Raw genomic sequence first — 17605 nt, 5'->3', positions numbered from 1 at the left:
TAACTATAAAAAAAGAGGGCTAAAGAGCTTCTAGGACCCTGCCTGACACATAGGACAAATCTCTATACTAAATAGTATAGCTGGTTGCATTATAAAATAAAAAATTTAACTCAAAAGGTCTGTTGCTGAGGCCTGCGTTTCCATCTTACATTTATTTCTTTGCCTAGATAATATTAAAAAGAATATACTATCAATGAGATGATATATTTAGTTACCAACACTTCAATTAATAGAATTTTATGTGATCTTTTGAAATGTGACAGAGACCTGAGAGAAACTTCTCAGGCAAATAATCCACCCAATAGAGAGAAAATAGAGAGGACCACCTACCACGTAAGAAGATTTTAGTGAAGAGTGGCTTTTGCTGGGGGACGCTGTTGTACCCTGCTTAGTGGTAGTACTGGGGACAGCATGAAGTCTAGTTTCCTGTAGGAGAATGAAAGAAAGTTCTTAAGTAAAAGGAAGCAGAGTAATAATTGCTCACAATTTCACTTAATGCAGTCATGATTCTACCCTCCAGGTGGAAATAAATAAAATAAATAATATAATACAAATGCTTGGCTCTGAGGAAGGTAAAAACTGGAGAGTTCTTACTGATAAAATGTTTATGACTCAGGGAAAAATTACAAGGAAGAAGGCAGATGGAGAAATGGAAGCCAAAAGTGGTGTGTATGGGGTGGGGGAAGGGATGGCTAGAAAGAGAAGAGGGAAGGAAAAAGAACACAGAAGATTCAAACAATCTTTTAAAGGTTTGCTCTCTCTTTTTGAAAAATTTAAAAATATTTTCAGCAAACAACATTGCTTCTCTCTTGGTTTTGTTTTGTTCGGTCTTCCTTTCTACACTGTTGTCTGTTCTTTGTTTTGCATCCTCGCTTTGCAGGGGGAATTCTGCCTAACCAGACACCAAGGGAACTGCCAGCTATGTCAATCAGCTGTCATAACTAGGGCCAGAGACCAAAAAAGAACAGCATAAGCCAAAGAGGAAGAAAAAAAAAATAAAAAAGACAGAGATGGTGTGTGGGAGTGTGTTGTAGGAGGGCAGAGGGAGCTTGCAGTGCTGGGAAAATACATTTTACCCATTTCTCCCAAGTCACTTCAGCTATACTTTATTATTTTTTTTTCTCAGTTCTGTGGGAAATAGCAAAGGCTCAGCTTATCAGTGATTTCACTGAGCCAGGATTCTGAAAGCTGAAGGGACATCCTGTACCAAGCTCTGAAACATTGACCTCAATAGAATCCCCACCCTAAAGATCTAATGGAAAAATATTTGACTTGTGTGTGGTGGCTCTGTAAGATATGTAGGCTAGAGAAGACAGTAGGAAAAATTTAAAGCTGAAAACTGACTTCAAATAAAAATTTGGACAAAACAGTGGAGCTATTCATTATATAAAATGCATTATGCTGAAAACGTTACCAAATCCAGCCATTTGCCTGTGTTTGGATTAGTCTTGGGAGAACCATTAGACCTGCATTTGTGCCAAACACAGTTAGAATTTGCCATGCTGAAGCCCAAATACAGACCTGGAGTTCAGTGTTGTGTCTACCATGTCCTTGTCTAATCCAGAATGGGCTTGTTTGTCATGCTCTTTCCAGACATAACATAAAACACCAGGACAACTGTAATTAACACTGAGAATACTGAATAGCCTTTGGCTAGAGCTATTTTGGTTCAACAGTTTGATAAAGTAGAATAAGACATCTAAGTTCATAACCCTAGCTGAGGTCTGATACCCTCTATGACATGTTTTTCTTAAAAAAAAAAAAAAAAATAGTTCTATGTCCAAGAGTTTCTTGATAAAAAGTGCATTCAGATTTTCTTTTTTTATAGGTTACCTACTCCAGTTGCTGGCTCCAATATTGATGATGTGATGTAATATTAACCTAGATTTAAATATGCCAGGTGTGATGGAAAATAAGAATATATGAATTCCTGATACATCATTTTTAACATTTGATATCTGTACTAAAAGATAATCCAGCTCAGCTAAATAAAAATTGGACTACATGATCTTATTGCTAGCAGATATTGGAACTACAATATATATTCTTAGGGTGGTTAATATATTAGAACCAATTATACATAAACACTAGCAAGGTTCGTTTGTAAGGTCCACACAAACATGAATAATATTTCTGATGCCAGATTAATCTTTAAAGACTTTGGCTTAACTGAAATATAGGTAATAAGTTAAAATAGCCCCATGACTACCTGTACATCATTATTGAAGAGCACTCATTTCAGCAGAGGTCGGCAGTAACACTCTTAATGTGTCTCCAGAGCCACATCCTTCATATGCTTTATCTGAAATATTTTTATCAATTTCTGGCCAACACCACTTTTGATCCAAATAAAATCCATTTTTTAAATTTGTGGCATCTCATGGGGGAAATTCACATCTATTTGTGATTATTAGGTCCAGGGCAAGCTTTTTTAAACAGCTACTTCCAGAGCATTCACAATCAAGCTAGGGAAGATCAGAAGGCAAGATTTCTCTTAATATACAGTTCATTTTGAATAAAGTTGCATTGAGTATATGCACCATAACAGGAAATTATGTGCATGAAATAATATTTTTACAGTGAGTAACATCTTGTCATTTGTCAACACATTTGTCTTTTATATCCTTCTGCAACTAAATTTGGTTAGAAAAAGTCTATATAAAAAGACATCTATGTATTTATATATTTCTAGTGCTCATCTTGGAAAAGTCAAAGCCCTTGACAACCTGGCTGTTTTAATACAAGATGATACAAAAGGATAAGGAGCAGATACATGGGGAGAATATTAACTTTTTGGTTAAATTCCTGGCTTCTCTGAAACTGAAAATTTTTCACCAGATATGGTCAAAGACAAATATGCAAAAAGAGTAGTTTGCAGAGATACAGTGATGGCCAAGATCCACCTTTTTACTCCAAGTTCTTAGTTGTGTTTCTTGGAGTAAATTAATTTTTAAATAAATCATATTCACTTTCTTACAAGCAAGTGTTAAGACTTATTTGAGGGACTCCTCTCATGGTACCTGGTGGCTCAAAGGATAAAGCGTCTGCCTGCAATGTGGGAGACCTGGGTTCGATTCCAAGGTTCGGAAGATCCCCTGGAGAAGGAAATGGCAATCCACTCCAGTAGTATTGCCTGGAGAATCCCATGGAGGGGGGAGCCTGGTAGGCTACAGACAATGGGATCGCAAAGAGCAGTACACGACGAAGCAACTTCTCACTCTCACAGTCCAGTTGTTAAGATGCTGTACTCTCAATGCAAGGGGCCCAGCTTTGATCCCTGGTCAGGGAACTAGATTCCACATGCCACAATTAAGAGTTTGCATTTGCCACAGAGAAGACCTGGAGCAGCCAGGTAAATAAATATTAGGGAAAAAAAAACTTATTTGATATTCAGAAGCCAGTATTATGACTTGGTGTGCTGAATTCATAAAGTGGACACAGGGAAAAGTGTAGGAAGTAGTGGTAAGGAAGCATTATTATTGAAAATGTATATAAAGAGGAAGGTAGAGAAAGTGCTTTTTTGTCTCTTTTTTAGTGGATCTTAATTTCTGCAGTAGGGTTGTACTCAAAAAACATATTTAACTAGACTCATAATTAATATAGGTGGAAATTTTTGAATAAGAAAGAAAAAAGGTGATTGTCTAAGACTTGAATTATTTTTAGCACTTCCCAGTTAACGCACGTCAGTTCAGTTCAGTTCAGTCGCTCAGTCGTGTCTGACTCTTTGCTACCCCATGAACTGCAGCATGCCAGGCTTCCCTGTCTATCACCAACTCCTGGAGTTTACTCAGACTCATGTCCATTGAGTTGGTGATGCCATCCAACCATCTCATCCTCTGTCGATCGCTTCTCCTCCCTCCTTCAATCATTCCCAGCACCAAGGTCTTTTCCAATGAGTCAGCTCTTTGCATCAGGTGGCCAAAGTATTGGAGTTTCAGCTTCAGCATCAGTCCTTCCAATGAATATTCAGGACTGATTTCCTTTAGGATGGACTGGTTGGATCTCCTTGCTGTTAACAAACATACACACATATGTTAACACGTATCCACACACAGAATATTAACTTCCCTAAGCCTAAAGTTGGAAAAGTTGATGCTTTAACACTTCTGTCATTTTCCTCTATTAAAAGGGTTCTTAACCTAAATTTCAAGTAGTTGACTTCATTTATCATCCCATAAAATATTTGGAAAATTTTTCCATAAACTTTCTCAGAGTCAGTTAAAAATGCCCTTTCACTGCCCCTTGTCTGTCACCCTCCCATTTCCTGTACACACCTACTTGGACAGTTGCTTTTAATGGTAGGTCCATGTTCTGACTCAAAAACTATGATTTCCAAAGATAGGAATCTTTTGATGTGAGAGATGCTTTTATATGCATTCTTAGAAATGTATTATTTTTTTCCCCCCATTGGAACATTGAGTAAGAAGCTGGCAGATCAGCCTCCAAGTCCAGAACAGGAGAATTTGATTCACTCTTAAATTTCCTTGCTTATTTTTGGAGTGAAGATTCAATGACTTCTTTTCAGAAATGCATTTCCTCCATATGAACAGGAACTAGGAACAAAGACAATGACCTGCCTTAGTCCTAGAGATAAGAGCATCTTTGATGAATGTTCAGAACATCCCTAGACATATTTGACCTTATAATTCCTGGGATTTTCCATAAAGTAATATTGAGAGAAGGGGACTCAGTGTTAAGATTTCAGCATGTCCCTATAGCACAGTATCATTTTTGTTCTGATGGATATGCTTTCTGGAGATGATAGTTCTTGAAATAATGTAAAGTCACTAGCCATTGTGTGACAGGGTCAGTGTGTGGTCACATATCTGACCCCATTATGCCTTCTGTGGGCTCAGGTATATGTGTTGGGGGAACTCCATTTACAGCCACTCGAAATTTTCTGGCTTTCCCTGGCTTAACTGTTCTTTTCATTTCTCTTTAGCTGTCTCCTAGGCTTTAAGTTCTGTGTTACATTGTCCTTTGTGTACCTCCAGCAGGACCTGAAGTTCATAGTTAGCATTAACAAGGCGAACACTGTTAGCAAGGCACTCTACAGTAAATTCCTAGAGTCCACAGAGATGAATGGCATTCAAAGAATGGTGATAAAGACATAAGGTCAATTTCTGCTCAGCCGTCTGATCAAACATAGAAAATTGTTTAGGTACTTGCCTAAGTTCTTTGGGCTATACTTTTTAGGAATTTGTAAGGTTTGCCATGATTTTTCCTCATTTACTTAGGGGAAAAATTCTGAAATATAAGTAAAAACGATGCTTGTCTCTTTTGCACAACAGTTGAAAAAATGTATATATTGTGATTTTATTAATAGTAAAATAACCTAGATTATAAAATTCCATGTTAGACTCTTGACATTAAAAAGGCAGAAAATATTAGCTGTATTTGTGTCTTCCATAAGAGCTGACACTGCTTTGTGCACAACAGTTCCTTAATACATTTTTAAAAAATGAATAGCCTATATTTAGTTTTTTCTGACAGTTTTCCTGGAAGACTTCCAAAGTGTTTTTACCAAAAGGATGTTACCAAAAGTTCTAGGAGTAATAGATCAATAGTAACCCCATTTCACTAAAGAGGAAATTGAGATAAAATGTGACCAAATGACTTCAGTGGGGCCATAATATAGAAATAAGTTAATAAATTTTAAATTTACTTAGTGGTTTTTACCTAAGTAAGATTATCTATTACATTAGTTTGACTATATTAAATTATATTAGTTTAACTAATATAATCTCTTCTGATCTGAACATACGGTTATGTGGGAAAGGAAGGGGAGATGGATGGAAAGACATTGGGAAAAACCTAGAATGACTCATCTGGTTTCATTCTTTTAGGAATTCAAGTTTATACATGGCACCTATTACCAAGGTCTGCACCATGTTAGATGTTATGGGATGTGTAGAAAGGGTTAAGACATATCTCTGACCTTCTGAAGTATAAACAGAAGGCTTCTTAAAATGCAAACCCAGTTAACTGGACAAGGTAATGAATTAATTCATCAACATCATCAAATACTTACATTTTATCAGCAAATATCAGGACCCTAAGGTCAAAGGACATGGAAAGATAAATGATGATGGTGGAGGATAGTGAAGCCAAACACATTGGGCTTTGTCTGGGAGAAATGTGCTGGGGTGGAAATGGGCTAAGCCACAAGGAGGATTCCTGGTCAACAGAGGTGGTATGAGGATTCTGAGAGCCTGTCTTGGGAAAAGATACTAAACCAGAGCTATGCTTCACATTCAAGCTTAGACCTGATCCTGAGCTCTTCTATGGTGATGATAAGGGACTGGTGGAGAATTGGTAGGAAATAAGATGGTGGGGGGCAGGGGGTGATGCTTTGGTGTGTTTGTGACCTTTTGAAGAAGCGTGAAATTAGTGATTATTCAGAAAACATCAGTCCAATTGCAAGGGTCCATGTCTCTATAAGTGTTATTCCTGATGTATTTGCCTGACAATGGGCAATGGACATTGATGGTCCAAAGAAAATGTTCAATTTTCTCATAGATATTCTCTTCAGACCTGTGCATGAAATTAGTGAAACCAACTTTAAACATGTCATATCTTTCCTTGCTCAGATTTACTGGAAGTCTTATTATAAAACCATATTTCTTTTTATAAATATTTTATTTTAAATAACTGTCCCATGCAATTATATAAGCATAGTTTTTGTTACTAATTTTTTTAGAAATGCAAACTACCATATTAAATCATATAAATATTAGCACGTAAAAACATGAAGTAACAATATTATTTCAAGGCTCAGTTAAAGTGGGACTGGTCTGATAAGTCAATATACTAGGATTTAAGCTGTAATGGAGACTCCAGTGTGTACTTCCTTCAATTTAATTACTATTTTTAAAAGCTGCTAGGAGGAATCTGATTTTAGGTAACTGTTCTTAAATCAACTTTGAACCTGCCCATGCTATTCCTTTGACAGATCTAGAGGGTGGAAAAAAAAATATGAACAAGTTTGGACTTAGTCTTAATGCTTGAGGATAGATTGGTTCTAGAATTAGATAGATGGTCAAGAAAGGATACATTTTTTTTCCCCACATAGAACTACTGGGAAAATATTGAAGTCCAAGACTTTAATTAAGACTTTTTGGTTACAAGTAGCAGAAAACAACTCAAACTACTTATGAATTTATCATAGGAATATAGGGACATCACCAGGTACCTGGGGGCAAGAGTGCAGCCAGTTCTTGGAAAAGGATTGAAGTAGTGCCTATGAAAGCCAGCTCCAACTGTCTTTCTGCCTCAGTCACACATGGCAAGGACATAGCTCTCACAGGAATTTGTCATACTTCCAATCACATGTTGAACCTAAATGAACTTTCTGATAATCTATCAACATTTCCGAATTCTTGGAAATGGATTGACCCAACTTGGATCAGCCATCCAACCTTGACCTAATCACCTTTTTGCTGGTAGAGTTGGGTGGGGTGAGTGGAGAACTGAACTAATGAAGACTAGTCAGCTGAGCACTTGCTTCTTTGAGTAATTTCCAAAGAGGGGTAAGTCAGCTGAGTTGGGTAGTGATAGCATAAACTTTGAAACTGAAATGGGCTTCAGTGAGTTGATGCAAGAGGGTGGGGAAAAGTGAAGGGGAGATGTAAGATAAAAAAAAAAAAATGGCAGTAGAGATAAAGTAACTTTATCAACCAGGATTATTGTTGGCCATTCTTAAACTTCTGACTGAGAATATTTCCTCTCCTTTGCCAGCATGGAGATGGAAAGTGCTGTGAGAATTTCACCTCTTATTTAAAACATTTTCTGACTCATCATTTCTCACAGATGCTTTTAACCTCTAAAATTCTCTAATTCTTGTTGAGCTGTTGCTAATATAGTATTTTAAATGTTGTGTTATGCAGAGACATGCTAAAAGTAGACATTTATACCTTCTTCAGAGTAGGATTCATGTTTTTGTTTCCTTATGACCCACCTGCTTCCAAGAGCACTGAAGGCAGTGATTCACTTAGAGATTGGGCTTCTTAAAGGCTGTACCTTTCCATAAACTGGAAAGATCAAAAGACTGGATAAGCTTTCAAATGCCTTCTAGACCTAACATTCTCTGATTCCAGCTCTCAGATATAAACTCTCCCCTGTCGGTGAATGAAAAACTTTGTGACAAATCACAGCCATGGGTCATTTGTGACAATTTTAGCCTGCAGGTGTTGCTGTGGTGTAAGAAGAATTCATAGATGGGGAGGAACACATCAAACAATAGCGAGAAAAAGATGTTTTGAAGGATTCTGTTTACATCCCACAGGCAGGAGTAGGTTTCCCTGCTTCAGCATCTCGCTATGAAAGGACTGGGGTCGGTTTCCCGAACAGGGCAAGAACTAGTGGGTGTGTGTTCTCACCAGCTGGAGCTGGATATCTGACAGGATGTCCTGTTTACATTTGGCACCAGGGCCTCGTGATTGCACTGCCTGAGTGCCCCAGAGATGAGATGCAACTCAAAATGGGTTTTTCACACAAGTTTAAAATATAACACTCAGCTGACCCTGTCATTATGCCACCTGGGATTGGTTTATCAAGGGCTTATATATTAAAAGAATGCTTACTAAGAAGGGTGAGGCCATGGTATCCATGGAATGCAGTTTTTGGTGGTGTGGAGGATTTTACTTTATCCTTTCTCTTTCTCTTCCTTTTTTTTCTCCCTCAAGTCTTTTATTTTTTTTTTAACAAAGAGAAAAGGGAGAGGCAGAAGCTTGGCTGACAGCCAGACTCATGAAATGACCTGCATAAGTAACTGAACACGGTACAGGGTAATATTATTATAGCTGAGCATTTCGGTAAAGAGAAAATGACCAGAACAAGTATATTTTAAGACCAGAAAAGTTTTTCTTTCTCCTTTTATTCCTTCTTTCTCTCCTTCTTATGTTTCATTCTCTTTCTTTCTTCCCTTGCTTCTTTCCTTCATATTTTTCTTTCTCTCCCTTTTCTAGAAAAATAATTTTACAGGTGATATGGGAGGTGATGGTGGGAAGCCAGGACTAAGAAGAGGAGAGGAATGAGAAACTTAAAAAAATAATAATAATAATTACTGGTGAAAATCATTGTAAAAACAGAAACTCTTAAATAAATGAGTTTGTTAGTCCAGCACTGGAATGCTGTGGCTACAAGAGTTGTTGCCTATTTGTTCACTGCAAACTTTATTAAAAGAAAACATTTTCTTAGGTCACATTCTCCAAAGTCTTCTGTCCTTTCTGACAGCTTGCCTTTTCTGGTTTATAGTTAGTACTGAGTACTGTCATCCTTTATTGTTGGCTACCATTTTGCCTTAAATCATTCTGGCATTAGCTCAGTTCAGTTCAGTCTCTCAGTCATGTCCAACTCTTTGCAACCCCATGGACTGCAGCACACCAGGATTCCCTGTTCACCACCAACTCCTGGAGCATGCTCAAACTCACGTTCAAGTCTGTGATGCCATCCAACCATCTCATTCTCTGTCATCCCTTTCTCCTTCTGCCTTCAGTCATCCCCAGCATCAGAATCTTTCCCAGTGAGTCAGTTCTTCGCAGCAAGTGGCCAAAGTATTGGAGTTTCAGCTTCAACATCAGTCCTTCCAATGAATACTTAGGACTGGTTTCCTTTAGGATTGACTGGTTTGATCTCCTTGCAGTCCAAGGGACTCTCAAGAGTCTTCTCCAGGACCACAGTTCGAAAGCATCAATTCTTTGGTGCTCAGCTTTCTTTATAGTTCGAATCTCACATCCATGCATGACTGCTAGAAAAACTATAGCTTTGACTAGACGGACCTTTGTTGGCAAAGTAATGTCTCTGCTTTTTAATATGCCTAGGTTGGTCATAGCTTTTCTTCCAAGGAGCAAGCATCTTTTAATTTCATGGCTGTTCTTCCAAGGAGCAAGCATCTTTTAATTTCATGGCTGCAGTCACCATCTGCAGTGATTTTGGAGCCCAAGAAAATAGTCTGTCACTGTTTCCATTGTTTCCCCGTCTATGTGCCGTGAAGTGATGGGATCAGATGCCATGATTTCAGTTTTTTGAATGTTGAGTTTTAAGCCAACTTTTTCACTCTCCTCTTTCACTTTCATCAAGAGGCTTTTTAGTTCCTCTTCGCTTTCTGCCATAAGGGTGGTATCATCTACGTATCTGAGTTTATTGATATTTCTCCCAACAGTCTTGATTCCAGCTTGTGCTTCTTCCAGCCCAATATTTCTCATGATGTACTCTGCATATAAGTTAAATAAAAAGGGTGACAATTTACAGCCTTGATGTACTCCTTTCCCTATTTGGAACCAGTCTGTTGTTCCATGTCTGGTTCTAACTGTTGCTTCTTGACTTGCATACAGATTTCTCAGGAGGCAGGTAAGGTGGTCTGGTATTCCCATCTCTTTAAGCATTTTCTACAGTTTGTTGTGATCCACACAGTCAAAGGTTTTGGCATAGTCAACAAAACAGAAGTAGATGTTTTCCTGGAACTCTCTTGCTTTTTTGATGATTCAACAGATGTTGGCAATTTGATCTTTGGTTCCTCTGCCTTTTCTAAATCCAGCTTGAACATCTGAAAGTTCATGGTTCATGTACTGTTAAAGCCTCATTTGGAGAATTTTGAGCATTACTTTGCTAGCATGTGAGATGAGTGCAATTGGTGGTAGTTTAAACATTCTATGGCATTGCCTTTCTTTGGGATTGGAGTGAAAACTGACCTTTTCCAGTCCTGTGGCCACTGCTGAGTTTTCCAAATTTCCTGGCATACTGAGTGCAGCACTTTAACAGCATCATCTTTTAGGATTTGAAATAGCTCAACTGGAATTCCATCACTCTACTAGCTTTGTTCCTAGTGATGCTTCCTAAGGCCCACTTGAATTTGCATTCCAGGATTTCTGGCTCTAGGTGAGTGATCACAGCATCATGGTTATCTGGACCATGAAGAGCTTTTTTGCAGAGTTCTTCTGTGTATTCTTGCCACCTTTGGGCTTCCCTGGTGGCTCAGCTGGTAAAGCATCTGCCTGCAATGCGGGAGACCTGGGTTTGATCCCTGGGTTGGGAAGACCCTCTGGAGGAGGGAAAGGCTACCCTCTCCTTTGGGGTCCCAAAGAGTCGGACACAACTGAGTGACTTTCTGGCATTAAATGGATGGGGAAATACATATATGGATATGGTTTCACAGTGATGGATTCTGACTCTTCAATGAGATTTTAAGCATCCTAAAGGTAGGTCACCAAGTTCCATTTTTAGACATTATGTAACTACACAGAAATTAATCAGAGCAATCTGATTAAAATTAAACAGAGCAATCTAGATGTCTCTAGCGTTTGGCCTTCCCCCCAAAAATGTGTACTATATTTCATTTTTTCCTTGTTTATTCTATATTGAGCATGTGCAACAAGCTTCAAATATGAATTTGTGTTTGTTTGATGCCAAAACTGCTCTTGCAATAAGTGGAGCCAGAATTAGCAATTGAATAGCCAAGTAAATAAAGACCAGGTACTATAAGCCACCATTTATCATGGGTTTGCAAGACAACTGCATTTATTTCAATCTATTTGTGAGAGCACTTGCCTAGCAATCAGGTCAGCACTATGAACATTGCACTGTATTTATCCTTAGTCCCTAAACATTGTGTGCAATCAAGGAAGTGAGATGGAGTCATAAAAAACCATTATAGAGTTTTGAAAGCCCTCAATTTCATATTTACATCTCGGAGCCAGCTCATTCTGACTTCATAACTCCTTAATTAGAAGCACAGTCGTTTTCTTTTCTGTAGGGCATTTTTTTTCACCCTCACAATACAAGCATACATTTGGTAACTAATACCAGCAATTAGCCTCATCTGCTATGTAAATGAGTGTAATTGCAATTAAATACTTTAGTAGGCCCAAAGGGAAAACATGCAATCATTACAAAGTAAGTAGGAGAGCATAGTTAAGGGACATTTAGAAGTGTTAGCAGAAGTGCCTTTTCCCTGTGGTGTCAGGAGCCTTTTCTATGGTGAATTATTTCACTGGGAGCCCTGAAACTTGACTTACATTTCTTGCTCTATTTTCCTACAGAAATCAGGAGAACACTGTCCTTTTCAGCATTTCTAAGGGTTGGTTAGTTTTGGTAAAAATCAAATTAAGCAACAGTTTCTCCTCAGCATGGATTCAGGGCTTAAAAGTATCAACTTTCGGCTACTTTTGTTGTACACATTGGAAAAACCGCACTATCCTCTCCAAAAAGATAATTTTAGTAGCAATATTTACTTATCAGTAGACCTTAAGATTGAGAACTGTTCAATGTTAGAACACAAAGGAGAGAAAGATGACCCACTAGGAAACTAAGCAGGACTGGTAGTAGTCATTAGCACAAAGCGGCTTACAGCCCAGGCTCTGGAGCCAGAGTTTGGGTCTCTTGCTCTACTAGTTGCATGCACATGGTCAAGTCATGCACTGTTTTCCCCATATGTAAAATGGGAAGACATAGTACACATCTCACAGATTGCTGAGGATGTGATTGGTTCATATACCTACAGCATCTAGAATGCAACGTGACAAAGAGTAAGTGCTGTCAGTAAATGTATATTGAAAGATCTTTGGTCCTCCTATCCTTCATGCAGATTTTCTCCCAGATAAAGCTAGACATCAAAGCAAAACAGCTACATGGAATCATTTTAGTCTCCAACAGAAGTGAGCTTATTGAATTTTCAGCATTATTCCATTAAAGAGTTTTTTGAGGCACACAATCTCCATGGAACTTACTATTGTAGGCATGCATTTATTCTAGGAGTGAGTCACACTGTGATGCAGGGTCTTCTTAATGAGAATCTGGGTAAAAACTGGTGTTTTTAAATCTATGGACAGTGAACACGTAACAGGTAATTTTTTTATTTGTTTCACTGGTTGCTAGGAGTCTCAAAGGCAAATTTATAACCAACACATCTCTAGTTATCTATATAGTACTCCTTACATCACAGGCTTCTGTTTCTCCCTCCTTCCTTTAGTTTCATAAGTATCCACGGCCTTATTTGTAAAAAATTATTTTTCTGTATGCATACCGTAAATCACCTTAATTATTCTTATATAATTGTGTACCACTGAGCAAGTCATTTTGTTTCTTTGAGACACAGTTCCTTCTTAAAATGTAAAACTAGACTAGGTGATTTTTATGTTTTTTTTTTTCTTCCCACCCTCAAAATGCAGATTCCTAATTTAAATAAATTCTTGTTGTTAATGTTGAAGATGATAGAATGAACAAATGAAGAGTCTTCAGGAAACAAATCATGCAAAATGATGCATAATATTATCAGAGCCAAAGGATATAGGAAAATCTTTCAGATCTTATCACTCAGGATATTTCTTCTTTCTTTCTCACTACAAATTTACCCAAAGCACTTAAAGAAATGATCATGAATATTTCAGTCAGATCTTGCTTCCTTTCCAACAGTGAGGGAAAAGGCAGAAGTTTTTTGGCTGTGGAGACAGGTAAGACATTTACTGATTTACCGTGTGTTTCTCAAAGGAAAGGCAAATGGAAAAGCAAGACCTAAAAGAATAAAGAAAATGAGAGGAGACTATATTTTTTTGCCAGTTTTGGTGGAAGGGAAAAATTTAGAGTTCTTATCTCTTTCTCTTGTTCACCTACCTCTTAAGAGTTACAGGGAAAGCTTCAAAGGCTTAGCATTGTCCACTCTATTGAACTATGTTATCAGAGAAAAGACTGCCAGATGTTTAGCAATCAAACTTGGTGCAGAACATAACTTTAATGGAAAACAGAAGGGCGTTTTGTTTCCCTCCCACTGTGCTATCTTTCTGAGAGACTTTCAGGAGCCCATTTTCTTTAACTTCTTTGAAAAGCACACACACTGTCTGCAGTGGTACAATTTGACCCAATTTAATATAATAACAAGATGAATCTTTGTATATACTTGTGAAAAAAGTAATTTTCATCCTCAGGGAAGGACTTTATTATAAAGCTTGTATTTTCAAGTGTTAAGACCACCTTAGAAAGCAATTAATTAAACATAATAGGAATATTTGGTATTAAACACACTCCAAAGGGATCAAATCATATTTTCCCTGTTTATATCTGGTCAGCTGTCATGGGACCTCAGAGTCAATACACACACATTTGTGTATATGCATACATTTTTATGTGTATATATATGCATACATTTTTATGTGTATATATATGTATACATTTTTATGTGTGTGTGTATATATGTGTGTGTGTGTACATCTATATCTACTTTTTTTTGAATGACTTGGTAGCTTTTTAATGGGCTACGAGGGGTAGAGGTATAGAAAAATGTGTTTCTTAGAAAGGAGAAATTTTTTTGTTTAAGGGAAACAATTATTACAATGCCTTTAAAAAATGAAAAATCCATTATGTTTAGTTTGAATTGAAAAAGAGATGTTTTCAGTAGATCATTTGAATTATTTTGACAATTAAGGAGATACTGTCCAAAACACTGAGATATTATCTGAACTGTCTGAGCTGTAAAGTCTCCTTATGCTGCAGAAAACAGAAGGCATTTAACTTATTCAAAACATATCTTTCCTTAGGGTGGAACTATTGTTTTTAAAGAGTTTGTCCCATACCCGAAAGTTTATTTTTTACAAACTTACCTCACAGTAAAGTGCCCATCTGTGGGTTGTAACACTCTAAGACATCTGGCTGTAGTAAGGTCATGGATAACTGTAATGAAAATTTGATTTCCATGGCTACTTCCTCTAGATGCTATGCATTTAGATTCTCTCTTACACACACAAAACAAAAAAATATAAAATAAATGGAAATTCAAATAAAAAAAATTTGTAGATTTTGTTACCTATTTTATTAGATTTTAACTTTCATATATATTGAATCCAGGATGAAAAAACTTTGGTATGACTGCAATTTATAGAACTGGTTGGTTGAGCCAATGTTACTCCATTATTTATGACACAGTTCCCAGCCTCATCTCGGGTCTCTTGATACTCTCCTTCTTCCCCCTAATTATTTTCTATTGAATATCCAGTGTTTAGTAAGCAAAAGAGACTCAAAAAATAGTTACTGGTTATTGGATTGGGTGCTACTCAAGCCTACATAGGGAAGTTTTCTTTCACAGACCTTTGAGTATGTGCTGTATGCCCAACTTGATTGACAAATGGTGTTTGGAAAGGGAAATTGTTCAGAAGGGAATAAAAATATCTTGGTTTATAAAGTCCGACTGCAAAACAAAGTGAAAAAGTTCTCAGGCCCAATTTTGAGTTCTCTGGTCCAGAGGGATGACCCAGACTGTGTTGAGACTCACACTTGTTTCCAGTTTGCCCCTTGAGAGGTGAGCTTAGGCTCTTGAGGTTAGGGTCACCGTCTAGATGATTCTGCCCTCCATTCCCCTGCATTCCTTTTTAATAACAATGCATTCCCCTTGTTAGACTGCCTGTGCAAGTCCTAAGAGTAGAGTAACCTCTGTGTAAATGTATCTTTTATTTTCACTCTTATAAAAGTGCTTCAGAGAGAAGTCAAGTTTTTGCCCTGATCTTTTTTCCCAAGTTCATGGCCATGATTCCAATTAAACAAAAGTTCCTAGATTAGATTCCAATCACCTATTTTAGGTATTTCCTGTTTTAGACACTCAAAGAAGGACTTGGTTTTTCAGAAAATGTTTACTATCATATATGTTACTTTTGCATTATTACTGTTAAATATTATATATGCCTATTTTTTATGTTAATGTAAAACAAAATTATGACAATTTCCTGAAATTCAGTATATTTTAAAAGGGAAGCAACTTGAAAAAGAGGTTGGAAAGTTTTGGCTCTTTTTTTTTTTTCACTTTAAGGAGAGATTTATTAGATATCTATTTTTGTAGTCATTATTTTAAGAAGAAATAAATTGGAGATGGTATGAAAATGAGTTGACAGTGGAGAGCTGAGCACTAAAGAAGGGATATTTGTCTGATGAAATAAGAATGTATTTAAATCATCTGCTATATACTTTGGTATATGTTAGTTCACAGGTATAATTTTTTTCTTTAGATCAACAGTTTACATGCCAAAATTCATTAAATTATGACTGCTACTGAGACACTTCCTGTCTGCTAGGCATAGAAACCAAGACAACAAATTTCTTAAAAATTTGATTTTTAAAAAAATTCTAAGTACATAACCCATGCCTTTGGGATTCTTTAAGATTTAAAATAATAAATCTTGTTTCTTTGTTTACTTTTTTGGTTATGATAACAAAAATGCTTGATTTATGGCTAAGGAGAAAGTGGAAATAAACCTAACTAAAATTTGAGAACTTAGGAATGTACTCACCCTGAACCACCACTCTACAGTGGGTTTCAATGGTCCCCAAAGCAGAAGAATTGAGAATATACGATCTGTACTAGTACTAGGGCTTCCCTAGTGGTTTAGACAGTACAAAAATCTGCCTGCAGTGCAGGATGCCTGGGTTTGATCCCTGGATCAGGAAGATATCCTGGAGAAGGAAATGGCCACCCACTCCAGTATTCTTGCCTGGAGAATTCCATGGACAGAGGAGCCTGAGGACTACAGTCCATGGGTCACAAAGAGTCTGACTTAACTGAGCACCCACATGCACACACACACCAGTACTAGAAAAGAAAATCAAAAGCATCTTCGTGGGCAAGTAGCATCATGTTTGCACTCCAAACCACACAGAAGCAGAGGCTTAATATTTAAGAGAAAGCAGGTTGCGGTGATGATACTAGCAGGCTGTTGATGCAGGCTGTATGGTCTTTTACTGTAGTAGTCAACCAAAAAAGTGTTTCTTAGAGATTATATCTGCCTCAAACTACAATTAAAATGCTAAATCTAAGAAATACATATAATAAATACTTTAAGAATTGAATAGTTGCATGCTGAATTCCCACTGTGGCCCTCCTTGGTTCATAGGATGTCACAGAGTTGGGCTTAAGCTCTATGAGCCCAGAGAACTTGTCTGACATTTATGAAAGACACTTGATATTACTGGGATAGAGTAGACACTTAGTATATATTTGTTCAATGAATGCTGTGGAAAAAATAATACAAAGATCTATAAGATGAATTTTCTGCCCACAAGGAGCCTATTGATTCTAAAAGCATTCATAGAGTGCTTCACAGTTCACAAAATCTATTAACCTACATTATTATCTATAGTAGTCAGTGGTTCCAACTCTGGTTTGTATCACTTGGGTAGGCTTTCTTTTTTAATGTGCAGATGTTTGCAACCCAACCTGACTTAGAGAATAGAATTTTATTGGGAATCAGTATTGATGGTGGGGATACAGTATAGGATTCATCACGTTGTTCTGGCATACCGCCATATACTGACAGACTGTGTCCCTAGTGAGGAGGACAGGCTGATGCCTCTTGAACAAGATTGGGTTTCAAACCTGGCTCTAGCCCTTTTTAACTTTAAGATTAACTTTCCCAAGCCTCAATTTTTTCATACATAAAATGGGGAGAATAAAAAAAAATCACTACCATGATAGGACCTTTGGGTAGATTCAAGGAGATAATCCATATAAAAATGCACATCCAGCACCAGGAACTCTGGTCTGAAATGAAGCATGGAAGGCCTCTGCATGCCACCCGCTATAAGCAAGTGGCATTAGATTCAGCACAAAGGAAAAAAAAAGTCCCTCTTA

Source organism: Bos mutus, chromosome 10 (assembly GCF_027580195.1).
Source record: "Bos mutus isolate GX-2022 chromosome 10, NWIPB_WYAK_1.1, whole genome shotgun sequence".
In the NCBI taxonomy this organism is placed as follows: domain Eukaryota; kingdom Metazoa; phylum Chordata; class Mammalia; order Artiodactyla; family Bovidae; genus Bos; species Bos mutus.
The sequence above is the reverse complement of the archived record's forward strand: the minus strand, read 5'-3'. Positions refer to the sequence as shown.